This window comes from Mustela lutreola, chromosome 12, assembly GCF_030435805.1.
Source record: "Mustela lutreola isolate mMusLut2 chromosome 12, mMusLut2.pri, whole genome shotgun sequence".
Taxonomy (NCBI): Eukaryota; Metazoa; Chordata; class Mammalia; order Carnivora; family Mustelidae; genus Mustela; species Mustela lutreola.
Genome location: NC_081301.1, coordinates 79,403,852 through 79,416,319, shown reverse-complemented (window position 1 = coordinate 79,416,319; position 12,468 = coordinate 79,403,852).

Sequence of the window (12,468 nt, the reverse complement as noted above, 5' to 3'; positions counted from 1 at the left end):
CCAACAAACTTCAGTTAAGAATTGACTGGTACCAAGGGATGAAAGCCTGGTTCCTTATCTTAGGATGAGATTACTTAGTGCAGGATATGTTCCAAAACTTCCTCCTAGGTTCAGACTAAAGATCATCTTTGACTGAGACAATAGTCATGATTAGCTTTTATGGCCTGCTCTGTCAGGCACTGTTCACTCTTTTTCTCCTGAGAATACTCCTCTAGTGACTTGAATAAGAATCCCCATCTCACGCTCCACTTTTAAGAAACCAAACTTAAGTTGGTCTGTCCTAGAAATAGATCTGAGAAGCAGATGCTAAGGATAGAATTTTGTAGTTAAATCTAACTTGCCAACTGGATCACGAGTGCTAGGTAATGTACTGATAGTCTTTGGGACGCTGTAACAGACTTTCACTCGAGGAGAAAGGGATGAGATGCAGGTTGAAGGGATTCACTAACTGGTACACTTTCTTAGGCACTGGAGAGATATGGGGAAGTAGCAACTCTAAAGACTGTGAAATTGAGTGGCTGTTGCTAAGTACCATTGACTTAGTGAAGAAAGAAAATGACAGGTTCAGACCTCTTAATAATTCAAAGTAAAGTGTGAGTGTCAGCGGCCTCCTTGGTAGCTTTTGAAAAGATTCTCATCACTTAAGCCAGAGGGTGGAAATGACTGTAGACAGAGAACTTAAGTGAGATATTGGCAGAGCTTTGAAGAATTCTTGGGCTCAGCAAATCTCCCATGACATTACAGGACCTAGAGAGGGAATGAGTGGAACTCTGAGATTTAAGATGAAGGTCTGTAGGTAGATGAACTTGTGATCTTGTATCCTCAATTTCTCTGAGCCTACCAAGCCAGAAGAAGTGGCCTACTTCTTTTGGAGGAGAGATCAGTCACTTTGTTTAAGACTGTGCAGAGGCCTCCAAGGAGATAGGTAACAGACAAAACAATGAATACAACTTTAGAATCTGCCCTCTCATCTCCACCCATACTTTAATATAATCAAATCTCAGCAGAACCAACTTGGAGAAGTGCTGGACCTGTCAGGGATGAGGAGGGATTATACATCAAAGTTGCTATAGGACATGCACTGGCAGGAGCCAGGAAAATGTGTCTGGGATTGAATCCTGAAGGTGCTACATCAAGAAGGGGGGTATAAAACTAGATAAAGGAGGATTTACAATATGAGAAACTTTCTAATGATACAGGATTCAACTACCTGGCAAGAACCCTAAGTGATGCTTCTAAAAGACTTAGGAAAAAAGAAAATAATAGCTGGCATTAAATTAGAGAGGCCATGGAACATTGTGAGAAATAGGGTTATAGAGAAATAGGGTTATAGAGCTGAGGCTGCTAGAATGGATCAGTCATATACAACTGGAAAACCTTCCAGCTGGTCATTTTCCTTAAGAGGCCTGGAGAGCACTCCATTTATTAAAGTAATAAGGAATGAACTGGGGAGGAACACATCAACATCACTGCAATTCACAGTAATGCTTATCTTCTGTAGGTTGAATTAGTAACTATTATAGAGCTGAGTTGCCTAGAAGCAATGGGGATAACAGGATCTTGGAATAGCATGGTTAGCAAAGTATGAATGGCGGTCAAGAGGGGTCTGACTTAAAATGGTCTTTAGAAATAAATTGGATAACAAGATATAACATCCAAATAACTTGGATAACAAGATATAACAAGATAACATGATGTTCCTAGGGGTAAGATCAATAAGCAGCCAATGCCCATGGTACTATCAAATCTATCTATCAACTATCTATCTATCTATCTATCTATCATCATTATCTTCCTCCAAAAAATCAAAGAAGTGTTGTTAAGTTGGAAAGCAAGGACAGATCCCCAAGGAAATCCTTTCAGTATAATAGGAAGGAAAGGAGAAAGAATAAAGAAGGGATGGGTGTTCACGTTTTGATTTTGTTATTCTTTTGGAAATTTTTTAATGATGAAAAGTTCTATTGACTTTTTATTCCCCTGTTGTGGTCCAGCACATATGCTCAACGAGTGAGGAGAGTGGAGAAATTATAGAAAAGTGGAATTGTTTTGAGCACTTAGGCAAGAGAATTGACTAAAGAACAATCATATGAGGTCAGCTAAGACAGGGAGCTTTGTTTCCTTCACTGGTGTGCCCCTAATGCTTCGAAGAATGCCTAGTGCACATTAAACACTGAAGGAACTAATGGATATTTTCAGGGTTTGTTTAAGCTGACCATTATTATAGAACATTTATGGTGGCAGCAACATAATTACTTGTGTTGATTTTATCCTAGATGAATTACCCCTTTATTAGAATACGGGTCTTAAAAAGACACACTCACTTTTGCCCAGCACAACAGATGAAAGGCAAATGAAAAGATGTCAAAAGTAGAGTTCGTTAGGTTTGGAATTAAATAATGAACAATGAAGTTTTCCTTGGAGAGGGAGGAAATGAGACAAACCATTCTCAGATGGACAGTGAGATATATAAAGTGTCTTGTAGTTCCTGACTAAGTTGAAGAATTGGCATAGTGAGGGCATAAGCTGAAAGGATGAAATCGGGTGGAATGTCAGACTGTGTTTTCAGATGGCAGAGCTGTTCCTGGTGAGAAGTTCTAGGACATGGCCATAACTAAACTGGAATGAAAGTAAAGGGCTCAGGGATGAGAAGCGGTAGATGGTGAGAGACCAGGTTATTGGATGGTCTATCCACATGAATGTTGGGGACTCTGATTCCTCCTACTTCAAGTTCTCTCCTGGGCCCCATTCCACCTCTTTCTTATCCCTAAGTCTCCTCAGAATCAGCGTTTCCTGCAACTCCAAGCTTTAGTCAGGGCGTAACTCTGGACAAGAAAGCAGAAATGGGACAGAGAGAAAGAGGTCTGGAGTAGACATCTGTTTTTGTTTTGATACCTAGCATTCACTCACCTTTTGGAAACAATAAAGACAATAAAGATGTCTTTTTTGACATCTTAGAGAACTAACCCCATTCTCAGTATCAGTCTATGGGCAAGTGGAGTTTTCTTTCCCTAACACTCCTATTTTAAGAATGCATCTATAACTCCGGCTTGTCCAAAAGATGATTTTATGCTTTTGACAACAGTGATTGGCCAGGGATGGGCAAAACTGAGCCAAAAATGGGTCCGGTAAGGCACAGTGGGATTTTCTGCAGGGACTAATGAGAGACACAACAATTTTTAGCTACACTTAAAACTTGGAGGATACACTTAAAGCTACAAAATTGTCAGATGGGGGGAGAAGTCAAGATAGGGGAGGAATAGCAGACAGAGATGCCATCAGGATGCAGGAGTTCAGCTAGATAGTTATCAAACCATTCCAAACACCTACAAACCCAACAGAAGATTAAAGAGAAGAGCAGTAAGCTGCTATGCTAGAGAAGCCCACGTGATAAGGAGCCCCATCCAAGAGCCAGCAAGGCACTGAGGATCTCATTCCAACAGAATTTGAGGAACTGCATCCTGCCAGCAACTGTGTGACTGAGTACAGGAGTTGGTCCTTCCCCAGTCAAGCCTCCAGTGAGAATGTAGTAGCCTCAGCTGACACCTTAAATGCAACCTTGAAGCAGAGAATCCAGGTAGGCCTCACCCAAATTTCTGGCCCACAAAAGCCATGAGATAATAAGTATGTGTTTTTTTAACACAGTAAATTTTGGAATATCCATTACATAGCAATAGATAATTAAGATACCCCTCAATTACTGTAACCTTGGTGTAAAATGTTGCATGTCTCAGAAGGCAGGCACCATATAGGAGGACAATGTCCCTGGTAACATCCCTGAGGGCACTGTCTTCATCCTCAAAGACTATCCCATATATTCACATGTTGAAATGGTATCATTGGGCCTGAGTAGCCCCCAGGAGGTGAGGCCTAGCTGACACAGTATCCTACCTGACAAATAGTTTGGAAGCAGAAGAAAGAGAGTTTAAATCAAGTTCTAGACTTTAAGTGTTTTTTTCGCTATTTGTAAAGGCCTGAAGGTTTTCAGAGTAAGCACACTATACTTTTTATGAAAAAAAAAATATATATTTTATTTAAAGATTTTTATTTATTTATTTGACAGAGATCACAAGTATGTAGAGAGGCAGGCAAAGAGAAAGAGGAGGAATCTGGCTCGCTGCTGAGCAGAGAGGCTGATGTGGGGCTTGATCCCAGGACCCTGAGATCATAACCTGAGCCAAAGACACAGGCTTAACCCATTGAGCCACCCAGTAACCCCCCAAAATGTAAATTTTTTAAATGCAGAACATCAGAGCAGAACCAAATAAAGAACCCCAGGATAAAACTGAGATGGTCCACTGTCAGGCTTTCTACAAGAGGCTGGTGCCCTTGTAGGACCCAAAAGTGTTAACTACTAAGAGTCGAATGCACTGCTTCCTTTCCCTGAGCACAAGCCCCAGCCCCAGTCCCAGTGCAGCACACAGAAGAAACTCTTTATTAGAAGAAACATTTATTGAGGAGGATTAATATTCTTGGTTGTGCTGAAGGTTGTTCTCATCAGAGGATATATTGTCATGAAAATTGTGAAGTTTTCTCAATAAGGACTGAATGATTTCTTTAGAGAAATTTTTCTCCCTGGAAGTGCTGGAGAAGCATTTTCTGCCTGAGTAGAAGAGTCAAATCGTTAAACACAATACTTTCATCAGGGTCACCCCTAGTGGCCCAAAGGAAGTGGCATACTTGATGCACAAAGGTGGGGCGTGGATGAGACACACACTCCCCAGAGGGCAAAGACGGGGGTTGACCCTGGCTTAATAGTTGATCCTTGAAAACTTCAGCTTACTGGGGATGTCTGAACATCTGTTGTGTCTCTGTTGTGTCTGACACTTGTAAGACGGTTCTGGTTAGCACAGGCAGCTTCTTGGCTGCTGGATGTGAAACTTGCCAGTTTCTTTTGTTGTGGGTCAGAGAGAGCCCAGTAGTTGGAGGGAGGTCTCTTGTCAGACCTGTAGTTCCTCCTGCTGCTGGCTTAACTCTGAGGCCTCAGATCCATACATATGTGTCAGCTTCTCTTCTAGGACATTCCCAGAGGAAGTGAGCTGGTGAGCTTCAGGAGGCTGATCACTCCCAAAAGCAGCTACGCTTTCAACTGGGTCTTGGTGCTGCAATAAGGTGGACATGAACTTGGTTTTTTGAGGGGGGACATTCTTGATGCCATGTGATTTTTTTCTTGGAATTTATCCACTGAGAAAATGCCTTATTTTTTTCTGAAGTAACTCCCAAGAGGAAACTGTTCTTTCTGTGACAGAGTTGAGGAAGTACCTCTCTCTCTCTTTTTTTTTTTTTTTTTAAGATTTTATTTATTTATTTGACAGAGAGAAATCACAAGTAGATGGAGAGGCAGGCAGAGAGAGAGAGGGAAGCAGGCTCCCTGCCTAGCAGAGAGCCCTATGCGGGACTCGATCCCAGGACCCTGAGATCATGACCTGAGCTGAAGGCAGCAGCTTAACCCACTGAGCCACCCAGGCGCCCCGGAAGCACCTCTCTTAATGTTCTGTCCTCAGCATGGTAGCTCTCCTCTCTGCCTGCAGATGTCCCTACTCCTGAGTCCTCACTTCTGCATTTTCTTCCTTTGGGATCCTGAGGTCTCACTTTCTTTGCACTTTCACTTTGTGAGAAATTTGTAGGCTGGCCCTTACAGAAGGCCAGCTTCGAGTCCAAGGACTCCTGCTGTTCTGTGCTCATTGTGCTGTTCTTCAGTTGGACGTGCAGCACCTGGGATGCTTTCATGTCCCGGCTGCACACACTCTGGGACTGAGTCAAGGAAGGCTTGGAAATCAAGCTATCTGAAGTAGGACGCATGTCAGTGGGACATCCTTGAGCCTGGTTATGCTCCTCACATTCCAGTTTAAACTTTCATTCACTCAGGATCTGTCTTTTCAGGTCTGATATTTAAGAATCTTGGGGAACCTGTATTTTTGGTGAGGGGTGTTCCATGGTCAGGGCAGTTTCTATCTTGCTCGTGTTGACATTTATCATTTTGGAGCTTCCCAACTCACTGGTTGTCAAGGTGTCCCAAGATTGGGGTTGAAGAGTACAGAGCTCCTTGATGTCAAATATATCCCTGAATAGGTTGGACATGGCAAAATGTTCTAACTTCTTCTCCACCATCACTTTGCCCTGTTCCATTTCTACTCTTTTACTGGAACTCACATTCTCATGCATGGACTCAGGTCCAGCCCCAGCTTGCCTTGTGGGTTCCTCTGGGCCACAGTGTGTTGTCTTGTACAGTCTCACTGGGTCACACTTGAGCTCTGATGCTGTGTTTAAGGGGCTGAAAAGTCTGGCTACCCCACTCACCTATCAGGATACATTCTGCAGTCTTATGGTCAGTGTCAGAGTGTGATGCCTTCAGCTCCCCCTGTCCTTCACTGATCACAGATGACATAGAGGGAATAATCCACAGTGGGGACTGACTTTATTGTTCTCACCTTGTTTCCCAAATAAGGTTTAGAGCTCCCTCAAGGGGTTTAAAAAACTCAGCTTTGGAATCCACTCCAGAAATATACATGACTGAGGAGGGAAAGTCAAATTGGGGGAGAGGCCATGTTTTGGCTTCTCTCAACATATAGAATTTTATGGATTCAAGAACCCTGATGGATAGACCCCACATCTGACTCATGCGAAATCTAATAATATGGGCCTCTAGCACCTGTTGTGTACTGGGATCAAGAAAAGAATGCTCAAGAGTGGTGCCCTGGCAGTAAACCCTACCCACCATTGTCTTTTTAGAATCTGTGTTTTCTGTAGTAGTCTGATAACTCCCAGAGAAAGGCAGTGTATTGTCATACAGCCACGAATAACACACACCTATAGGAATCCTACCCACAGGGATCTGCCAAAACTTCTTGCTCATATGTAAACTAAGAATGCTTTTCATTTGACTCTGGTCTGTGTCCTTCCTTGAGACACTTAATAATTCATTCCCTGAGTTATTCCTTGAATGATACATACAGTTACTTGTCTCCAAGGCAGCCCTCACACCCTTCAGTAGGTAGCATTCTGAGACCCTTTGTGGGCTGTCTTCTGAACTCTTCTCTAGGATATACCCAAGATTCCTCCTCATATCCTACCTTAGCTGGAATTTTGTTTGGACCCTGCTATCTGGAGATGACTTCTCAGGACCAGGTTTCAATGAGATGGAAATTGATTTAGATTGAATCACAGTTAAAGAGCAGTCTGGCAGTGGTAAAAGAGACGGCATTGGTGGTGCATGATGACAAGCAAATGAATCAGTGGGATTCCTTGTCTGAGACAGATTTGGTAAGAGGTTGATACCCTGTGAAATAGTGGGGTCAAGAGCAGAGATGGTATTCAGAGGTAAAGTGGCCTCTGGTTGTCTGAGCATCGTATGGTAGGAAAGAAGTCAAAGGAAGGGGTAGAGGTATGGAAAGGTTCCCTGGGAATAAAGAATCCTAGGCTTTTGGCTCTAGTGACAGGGAGTGCCCAGGGGAGAGAGAAAGAAAAAGTCAGTTAAAGCGGTTATTGGGTTAGGTAAGAAGATGGATGGGGTTTGGGGGAAAGGCTCAGACAAAGAGGCTGGTACTGGGTCTCCTAGAGCAACTGTAGAGAAGTCAAGAGATGAAGTGAATGATGAGTAAGTCACAGGAGCTGTAAAACCAAGGGGATCAGAGAAGGAGTAGAATCTTCTGGGGCCTCTGGGAACAGCAGCCAATTCACCTCCGCAGTTGTGCTGTTACACACCCCACAGTAGGGGTCTGGACATAACAGTTGATGAAAGTGGATGGTATCATGACGCCAGCCTAGGGGGCTGTGGGAGACAGGAGGTAAAAAACTGAAACCAGGACCAGAACAAACATATGTGACCCTGGCTGGTCTGGCAAATGTTGCCCCCCACCCACCAACATCCCCAAGACTTTCAAATTCTAACTCTAAGAATTTTCCATCCCATCTCTATTCCAGGCTTCCTTGAGGCCCTAGAAATACATAAGCTCTGCTTAAAGAGGGGTACAGGAAAGAAGGTAATATTTCCTCACTTTTACAGTAGAGAAAGCATCTTTATTGCCTCCCCTCCTTCTGACAAGTTCTCCACTCTGGGAAATCAGGAGAATGATGAAGATAGAAGCAAGAGATCTTATAAAATCCTGAATAGAGTGTCTGTTAAAGATATCCTTGGTAGATTGGACTTGGAAAGCTCTAAGAATTAGGATGCAAGGTTGCATGGTGAATGATAATAATAAGAATTACATTATTTGATCATTCACAATGGGCTTTTGTGTGTATTATCTATCCCATGTGATACTGAAAACCACCTTATGTGGAACATAGGTCAATGATTACTTCAAGGAAGAGGTTGAGTATCCATGATGTCACAGGTCTTTCAGAAAGTCTCAGAACTTCAGAAGTTCTGACTCTTAATGCCTCACATGGCCACCTATTACACAGCACCCATTGTCCAGATCCATCACTGCTTCATGCTCAGTTATGGTCAGAGCAGGGAATCTGAGGAGGGTTTTGCACTCTAACTGTATTTCCATGAGCCTCTCCTCTGAGGCCTCTTTTTTCTGAGAGGGAATGTATCTGGCAGCTAGCATCCTCAGAGATTATGGACCTGAGCCCTCATGGAAAGGACAAGAAGGGTCAGCTTTGGAGAGCTCAGGTGGAATAGGCAGAACCTTACCTTTCCTTCTCTTGGCTCTTCCCTGATGCTAGAGCAAAAAGAAAAGAATGAGGGGTGGGAACTCATCTCTCACTCTTCTCAGAAATGGAGACATTCTTTATCCAAGAGTACCAGGAATTTAATTTCTAGAACTTTGTGTTCCTTGCTTTTCTCATCTTTTAAGGTTTTAAAATATTTTCAATATTTACTTTGAAAACCAAAGGAGGATTTTGTCTGGGAGGTCCACACTTGATATTCTCAGTCAGATGTTCTCAAACTAAATCCTGAGAGTCACATTTGTGCTCCCTTAGGTAGACCTGTATCCTAGGACAGGCTCAGACGCCAGTCTCTTCTCAGAAGCTCAGCACTATTCTCCTGATCAGCCCAACATGAAGGTAGGCTTGATTGAGTGATGCTTGACATGGGAATGTGACTCATGATCAAGACCTGGGAAAACTTGTTTCTTAAACAGTCCTCATACTCTCCAAATAACGTAATCCAGAACTACAGAATCCCTGTGTATGGGATTTTACCCAAGACCCACCCCCATAGCCAAATAGACTATGAGTTTCAAGTAGTAACCTTAGTGTTTCCTTAATCCTTCACCCTATCAGATCTCTTTTCCTAGAGGAGTTAATGTCTATTCTTTCCTTAGACTTCCCATTTTAGGTGATTTTCTGACCCTACCAAACTCATTGAGAAGTATGAGAAGAGGGACAGGAAAATAAAGAGTCATTCTCTGAAGGGCAACTTCTGGCTCCAGATCTAAAAGCCTGGGAGTCCTCACTTCAGTCTGTGAAAGAAGCAAAATGCTGAATGGACTAAAAATCAATGACATTTCTTGGAACCATAGTGGAAAACCACTATCTCAAATCTTACGAGAGTGTCAGTGCAGAAAATCATACCTAAGATTTGCTTACCTGAAACAGAAGGCACTGGAGGCTCAACACAGCTCTCCTGGTAGGAACACTTAAACAGACACTCTGACAAATTGCTGGAGGATGAATATGGGCTAGCACAAAAGTGAGAAACTCCTGGGGCCACAATCTAATGGATGCCTCCCATTTATGTATGGGTTATATTACCAGGAACCCAACCTGGTTCTCATAGTAAAGAGCTACAAAAAAAAAAAAAAAAAAAAAAAAAGAAAGAAAAGAATGCTCTTGTTTCTGGCAGGGGAGTGTAGTGTCTGAGAGAAAGGAAAAAGGTAACCTATTTTGAAAACATTGTGAAATATTCCCTGAGAGTTTTCCATAACAGAAGTCTGCTCAGCTGGGAAAAGCCTACCAGAGCTTTATGCCCCATGGGAGAAGGTAAATTACCCAACTACAGCAGCCCCCTCTAGCTTTCCTCTCTCATATGTAGAGTGGAAGAAAACAAAACAATAATCTCTGAAATACTAGTGAACATCACAATACAGGAACATAAGGCCATTAAAAGACGAATGATTAATCATCTCCCCTCCTCTGACACCTTACTACAGTATTGTCAGCTCTGGTGAAGGAACAGGATCATAGCTAAAAAGAGCTGTAAGGTGTAGGTATTATTTAGGGAGATTTAGGGAAACCTAAAGACCCTAGAGGAGACAAAGGACATTAGAGGAAATTGCAGCCTCTGAGATGTATAGCTACACTAAATATTAAAGACATGCCAACACCTAACTAGATTAGCATAAGACTTCACATTAAAGGTTTCTTTATTTCAGTTCCCATTACCCAATACATCATGCTTGGCTTTCATAGAAAAATTACATGGCATGCTAAAAGGCAGGGAAAAGCAAACTGAGAAGACAAACCAAGCATCAGATGTACATTCAGATATGACATATTTCAGAATTCTCATAAATAGAAGCTAAAATAACCATGATTATTCTGTTAATGGCTCTACTTGAAAAGGTAGACAGTATAAAATAGCAGATGATGCATGTAATCCAGGAGAGGAAAATTCTATTAAAGAATCAAAAGGAAATGTTAGAAAACAAAAGCAGTATGAAGAATGAAGAATACCTTTGATTAACTCCGCTGTAGGGTACATAAAGTCAAGGAAAGAATATGTGAGTCTTCATAAATGTCAGTAGAAACTTACCAAACTGAAATACAAAGAGAAAAAGAATTTTCTTAATGTCTATAAAATCTTAAAAAAAAAAATCACTAATGTTTGAAGTAATAATGGGAAAGGAGTTTCCAAGATTAATAACAGGTTAGTGATACATTGTAGAAGTTCAGAGTACACCAAGCAGGGAAATATTTAAAAAGTCTATACCTGGATATATCCTATTCAAACTGTATGAAAACAAAATATAAAATTTTGAAATTATCCAGAGGTAAATAAAAACCCTACCTCTAGAGGGAAAAAACACAAGAATTATGACCTATTATCATAAACCATGAAAGTAAGAGATTGGAGTGAAATGTTTAGTGTTGGAAGAAAAAACCACCAATCCAATTTTTTATATCTAGTGATATTGTGCTGCAAAAGTAAAAGAGAAATAAAATCTTAGAGAAATAAAAACAGAGAGTTCATCAGCAAAAGACCTGCCCTGCATAAATGTTAAAAGTTAAGTTCTTTGTCAAGAAAGAAAATAACTCAGATCTGCATAAAGGAAAGGAAGAGAAGGAATGAATGAGGATAAATAAAACTTTCATTCATCTTATTCTCAATTGACCTAGCAATAATAATGATAGTGTGTTGGGTGATTATAGCATATGGATAAGTGAAATGAATGGCATCAGTAGTACAAGGGACAGGAGGAATTGGACACTCCTGTACTATCTATTAAATGATATAACATTATATGAAAGTGGACTTAGAGTAGTTGTAAATATATATTACAAACTCTAGGACAATCACTAAAATATTTTTAAACAGAATAATTGACTAACAAAAGTAAGAAAATAGAATTATATATAATGCTTTTTCAAAATCAGAAAAGGCAGAAAAAGAAGGGAAGGATAGGTATAATGAATTGCTATTCATTATAACAGTACGGACAAGGTAGAGATATTAATCCTACTATATTTAAACATAACTTGGGGCACCTGGGTGTTTCAGTAGATTAAGTGGCTGCCTTCTGCACATGTCATGATTCAAAGGTCCTGGGATTGAGCCCTGCATGGGGCTCCCGGCTCAGCAAAAAGCTTGCTTCTCCCTCTTCATATACATGCTGCTCTGCCAATTTGTGCTCCCTCTCTCTGTCAAATAAATAAATAAAATCTTAAAAAAAAAATCATTAAATGGAAGTAGTCTAAACTCACCAATTGAAAAAGGAGACTGTTGGAGCACATTGGAAAAAAAAAAAAAAAACAGGGGCGCCTGGGTGGCTCAGTGGGTTAAGCCTCTGCCTTCGTCTCAGGTCGTGATCTCAGGGTCCTGGGATGGAGCCCCGCTTCAGGCTCTCTGTTCAGCAGGGAGCCTGCTTCCTCCTCTCTCTCTGCCTGCCTCTCTGCCTACATGTAATCTGTCTGTCAACTAAATAAACAAAATCTTAAAAACAAAAACAAAAACAAAACAACAAGACCTAATTATATGTTGTCTATAAAATACTCACTTTAAATATGACACAGATAGATTAAAAACAAAGAGACACAGAAAAATGTACAATGCTAACATTAATGAAAAGAAAATAGGAGTAATTCTATTATTTTAGGCAAAGCAAACTTCACAACAAGGAAAATTATCAGGGGTAAAGAAGAGCATTACATAACAACAAAGAGGACAATTCTCCAAGAAGACAGAACACTCCTTAACAGGTACACATGTAACAACATAGTGTCGAAATAGGTGAGGCCAAAACTGGTATAATTGCAAGTTAATATGAATGAATCCACTGTTATTGTTGGAGACTTCAACAG